This window comes from Hylaeus anthracinus, unplaced genomic scaffold, assembly GCF_026225885.1.
Source record: "Hylaeus anthracinus isolate JK02 unplaced genomic scaffold, UHH_iyHylAnth1.0_haploid 11997, whole genome shotgun sequence".
In the NCBI taxonomy this organism is placed as follows: Eukaryota; Metazoa; Arthropoda; class Insecta; order Hymenoptera; family Colletidae; genus Hylaeus; species Hylaeus anthracinus.
In genome coordinates this window covers 5,617,315-5,623,667 of record NW_026534344.1, presented here as the reverse complement: position 1 = coordinate 5,623,667, position 6,353 = coordinate 5,617,315, and positions in this window count along the sequence as shown.

Sequence of the window (6,353 nt, the reverse complement as noted above, 5' to 3'; positions counted from 1 at the left end):
ATGTTTACGCGCACTGCTCGCAACGAGATTCTTTCTCGATACCGGATGCTCCTCGACCGTCGTACAAATTAACCCGTTCCACTCGATCGGGTCTTTCGATCGGAAGAAATTGGATGCGCGATAAAACACGATAAGTTGGGTCACGGTCGCGACCTAACTCGTCCTTCCACCTGTTTCGCCGCTGCCGGTTAGATCTTAATTCTATTCGCCTCAGCTTTGCGTTCTCGTAGATTCATCGAGTCATCGGTGTACTTTGAAGGATGAGAAAGGATCGGTGATAATTACGTAACAAACCTCCTCCAGTCCTCGAAGCGTTCTATTAATATGGCAGAAACGGTCAAACGTAAACGATCTCAGTTTACGCTACGGTTAAAGCAGAATATAATCGAAAGATTCAACGCGAACAGAAGCTCGATCGATATTACGTTTCGTTCACGTCCTCTGTTATTCTGCAATTAATACCGTTCGAACCTCTGACACGGCCAGTTGGTTACTTTTAAGCGGCGATTACTGTTATTTCACTGAAAGTTGTAGTTCGAACGCCCGACAGCGGTTTGTATTTACACTCGAGTTCTTTTATTACAACACTGTAGCGTCCAGATATTGCCTCGCAAACAGAGCGTGTAAACTATCTTTCGCCGTTACGGTGGAGAATTACGAAACTTGTGCAGGCTTCGATGAATTCTGGTAGCATTGACAGAAATCGATGACTAATTGCGCGCGAAACTGACTGGAACGATGATTTCAGGACGAATTTATTACGGAGTAATTAGCTCGAGATTGTTTAAAATCGATATTGGTTTCGCAGGAGGTGGTGAAAGAATTTTGCGCGTCGATCGTTCCAGATTCGTCGAGCAGTTGTGCGTCAAAAATTCACAGCAACCGGACCAGACGACATCCGCTTATCCAACGGAGGACGTTTCTTGGTATTCCGCCAATCCAGACCGACGTACTCCTGCGGTTCGAGGTCATCCTCTTCCAGGTGCATTGGGTCAGCTGGTCGACTTCGCAACGCCCTTCTTTCTCAGACAGTCTGGCCTCAGGCCAACGGGTGCCGTTTTACCGTCGCTGCCAAGGGGGCCACGCTGTTACTCAATGATCGCCACCAACGGCGCCCGTCGATTCAATATTCTCGGAGAAACAGCGAGGACACATAGCAGCAATTTATGAATTGATATTCTACAGGGTGGGCAAGGATCGGAAAAATGTTTAAAAAGAACCCGCCTAATAATCGACCGTCACAAATGCGAACGAGTCGTTACTGTTTCGCACGCGCTACCTTGAGCTCCTTTTTCCCAGAAGCGAAACATAAGAGGAGAAATCCCTCGGGCATTCCACCGATTTTGCAACGCACAATTCGTCCATTCATATCACACGCATTGAGATGCTGATTCCTTTCGTGCTTCGTAAACTACCACAATTCCGGATAATAGCTTTCAGGTTCGTTTCTATAGTCACGCGTTGCGTTGCCCGCACCGAGATTCCTTCGAGATCGGCCGTAAATGTTCCGCAATGAAAACGTTACAGCGAACTGGCTTAATAGATTCTCGCGGAAAGAAATCCTCCGTTCCAAGCGAACGCGAAATCTTCGGTAATTGCAGGGTTTCCCTTTTTACGTTTTTACTCGCGTTGCATTGTACGTTATTCTTCGATTCTGTGGAGTGCACTAAATCTCCGCGGTCGTCCGATTTCCTCGAACAAGAACGAGGTGATCCTCCGACAGGTAGCTTCGAACGTGACCGTGCACACATGAATCTCCGCTTCGAGCGCGAAGTTGCTGACACGTTGACCCCGAAGTAAAAAACGTGTCGCAGTTTTCAACAATCTGGCTGGCAAGTTAACCCAGTTGGCGTCCAATGTAAAACACCGATCTTACTTTCCGCCGTGGGCGTAGTCACTCACCGTGGGTCTATGACTCGATTAATATTTATGCGATATTCATTATCATCCAGTGATAATGATTTGCATTCCGCGCGCCAGGTAATATCCAAAGTAACGAGCGTGCCGTGCGCGCGGTCCGAGATTACCTTCTAATTTTACAAACGCACCGTACGCTCCAAAGTTGGGAGATTAATTTCCGACGTAACGACACCGAGTTAACTACCTGTGTAATGGTTCTCTTAACCAGCACTATGTGGTCGTCGGAGAATGCGAGACGTCTTCAAAGCCTCGTACGCGACCGCGCTAACTAGTGAGCCGAGAATTGATGATGATTACTCTCGCTCGCACGATGAGTTTTCGCAATCGATCACCGCTGCGCGCACGTTTCCTCGATGTACCATATTTAGAGATTCGAGGGATGTCGCGAAAGGGTTTCTTCGAAGAAATACCCACCGATACGAGGCTGTCTCTTTCATAAGGAGCAGATAATCGAAGCGTTAAGCTTCAGGTTTTCAGCGTTAGACGTGGAAAAGGTCAGGCTGGTTTTCTTATATAACGTCAACATGGACGCACTGAAACGAGATTTTCAACTACCCTTCAACGATGTTAGTGCGCGTAAAGCCTCCAAACATAAGCGTTAACTAGTTTTTCGGGCATATGATTTAATCGAACGTGTTGCACCGTATTGTCGCGGTAAACTTGAATCGGAAACTCTTTCCCGGTTCGCAACAGAAACTTGCTGCGTTTGCGGAAACGCGTGTCAGTTTCTTCGAACTATACGAGCGCGGTTTTCGGTGTTTTCAACGACGAGGAACGCGTAGGATTTGCATGTTTGATTCGCGTGAAACATGAAATATTCCGCGCCCGACGTGCGGAGCAGTTTCGAGTCGTTTCGACGGAGAAAGTGTTCGATCGTGGGAACCGGTAACAGTTATGTTATCAACACGCGACAACGCTCGAGCGCAGTGTTAATCGCTGGTTTTCTCGGAGATATGCGTATTGCGAAACGTTAATTAGATCAATAACATCGTTAGAAGGCGGTTCGTGGAAATGTGACGGAGTCCCGCGGCGATCTGGGCAAAATGCAATAAATATTTACGATTATTTATTAATCGTTAAGACGATGAAATGAATTGCATCGTCAGAATGTTACTTGGAACGGGACTAAAAATATCTCGAACGGATGAAACGAAACGTTTAATCGATTCGCAACTGTTTGAAAACGAAGGATATCGGAAAAATATGGGAATATCGAAACAGATTTATTGGCTATTCATCGACAATTTGCACAACGAGCGCTGGCACGTTGACGTTTCTATGGGTGAAGCAATTTCCACGCAATTCGAAGCGTAATAAGAATTCTCCTGCGCCGCGTTCGCGATAATCGCTGCTGGTAGTAATCCGTAATCGTTCGTTCCCATATTCGATGATTTACACCGACGAAATCAGTGGTGCCATCGTGACGTTGATTTGTCTGTCGGGCGTGGCGCCGGAGAAACTATCGAGGAATCGTAGTTTCTGTCGGAGGAAGTGATTGTTAAGAAAATCGTCGAAATTACAGTTGAAGCTCAGCTAGTAATCTACAAGGAGAGATTGGAGTAATCGTTTCGTAGTTTTAATCTAGAGATCTAGAATGTTTCTAACAACTTGGTCAATATTTCTGATGTTCTTATCGTAAAGTGTTGATGTCGTCCATGTCGCGTATTGAATGCGATATGCCAGATAAACGCGAACGTGACGCAAAAACTCGCCGTAACGTAATAATTCTGTGAATACGTGACACAATCAATTACAAGTCGAGATGTATGCCGACGATTAACAAATGTAGAATAAATATTACAAACTTGTTGCGAAAAATTATAAGAAAAACCTGCTTTGGTTATAAAATTCACTAGACGATTCGTACATAATATGTCTGGAACTATTGGTGCGCGTATTGGTAACGAGAATTCAGATAGATTCACGTGTGAAAACGAAATATCTAAGGTTGGTCGCTCGATTGCGAAGAAGCGTCTGTACAAGCACAATTTATGGTTCTTCCGTGGAAAACGGACAACGTCTTCCTGGTGTTGTTGCAAATTAGAGAAAGCCTACAACAGGAAACTCGTGGCTCCGCGATTCGATTGGATCGCGGGCGCGCGCTCACCCGCTGATTATTTGCGAGCTTGTCTTGCGTTTAACCGCCACGGTGTTTGTAAATCTTGTTACTTCCGGCTGAACGTTGACCCGTTCGTCGATGCCTTTTTAACGCATGAATTTTTAGTCAGTGATAACAGCCAGCTGAGAACCACGGGCGATAAGGACTTGTGCATGGAGCATGACCACTGCCACGTGACCCGTCGGACGCACGTGACCGACAGCGTGTCAGAGAGTCAAGCAAATGGATAGACAGACGGATACATGGTTCCTTCAGCCGTGCAAGAACCACTTCTTGCATCTTTCCACTTAGCGACGATTTGCGTCACCGCACGCCCCGAGAATGGAGCTCGACCTCGATGCAGCGGGCCCATTTATTGGGTCAGCGAGAACATGGACTCCGTGCCCCGGCGAGCTCCTTAATTATTTTCTATCATCGAGACGAAGACGTCGATTATCGAGAAAGAAATCGAATCTAATTCAAAGGGGAAAACCCGTCGACGCGTCTTTCATAAGTCGAATACATTGTCGATCGACACAAATGTGAAAGTGTTTTTCTCTCCTTGGCGCCAAGTGAGATCCGCGCACTTTCATCGAACGTGCAAACCTCACCCGTATATTTATATCAGTGGTGACAGACACTGCAACCTGTAACCTACATCGACTAACGACCAATTACCAGCGTCGCGAGCGATGGTTCCGCTCCCGTTATATAGAAAAATCCTTTTTGGTTTTGGCTTAAAAAGTACACCTTCTAATTACGAGATCACAACCTCTTACAAGCGACCCACGCGAATCGTTTGTTCGATACGGTGATAAGTTAAACGTGGACGATCATTCGTGGATAATTTACTCGAGCGAAGGTGCAGGAATTTGTACACAAACTTAAGGTACCAGCAACGTTTCCCAACGTCGATCGCAATTCGTTGCAGGACGCTTGGAAAACGTGCAATTAATAATTTAATAAGCACCGCCGAGTTCGTAACTCGAGCCGAACATCTTCGTCCCATCGAGGAATAATCTCGGTTCGGCCTCGCGTGACCTAAATATCCTGGACTCACTTTCTACTTCCCCGCAAGGATTCGCCTGTGGCTCGCGGATGCGAAGGGAACGAGTGCACTGGACGAATACCAAACGATGATTAACGGTCTGCTCGTCCAGCACGTTCGATCCCTGATCAAGATCGGATCGAGTGTCGGCCATTGTTCCACGGGAACCACCGGTCTGAAACGCGATGAAAATCAAAGGACCGTGGAAATCGAGGTGGACCAATCAAGGACAGACCTGTCGATCGCGACAAGTCGAGGACGACGTGTCTATTTTTTTTTTTTTAGACAAGTCCTCTTGTAACATTATTTACATCTGGTGACGATTTCTTTTGTATTTTTACGTGAATTCCATATGGCGATAGTAGCATCGTGAATTCCTTTGAGTATATTCCAAAGTGGTGGAATGAAACGAAGGAGTTCGATAAACTGTTTTCATAGATACACGGAAAAGGTAGGATATGCTCTATCCATGGGGTTATTAATCTCGAGGAGTATCGATTTTCGCCCGCAACCGTTCCAGCACGCAGCAGTCCGTTCACCGTTGCTTTCGAAAAAGACTAATTACGGCGAACGCTCAAGTGGGTCATGGACCAGAGAGGCAAGAAGCTTCGAAACATAAATCTAATGTTCTCGAAGCGGTCGCACCGAGATTCAGTCGTTTTCAGCCTCTCTAACGGTTCCTGGCTTCGAAGCCGATCGAACTAACGTTTATTTCCATGGGTCTTCGGCGCGCCAACGATCCCGGAAACGATCGATAATTGCCAAGTCGACGATGATAACGTAACGAACTGATCTATTCCCTGAACCCGTCGATGGAACGGTACGCCAGAAATTCAACGCCAGGAAATAGAGTTAATCGCACGTCCGATTGATAAAATCAAGATACGACCTTTTACGTCTTTTCGAGTTATAACGAAGCAAATAATTCCACGAGTAGCGAGCGGTATGTTCTCTCGCTGCTATGACGCCTCCTTTTGCTCCGATTCTGCGCTGCTACGCTCACCGCGGACGCTCCGGGTGTTTGATTTATTTCCTGTTTTTCGTTTCTGATCTTCGGATGAAAAATCGTCTCACGGGCCGTTACGCGTTCGGCTCGAAGGGACCCGGCTGAGAAATGACTGTTACGGGGCACCGAGCGCGTATCCGCCACGAAATAGGAAGCCCCATGTACGACGCACAATGAAACAATGAGACTGTTACGTGCGAGGAAGGAGAGGAAGGTAAGAGCCCCCGTGCCCTCGAAAGATCCCCTTTCGTTCGCGAATACACCGGTGAAACTTCTTGCCC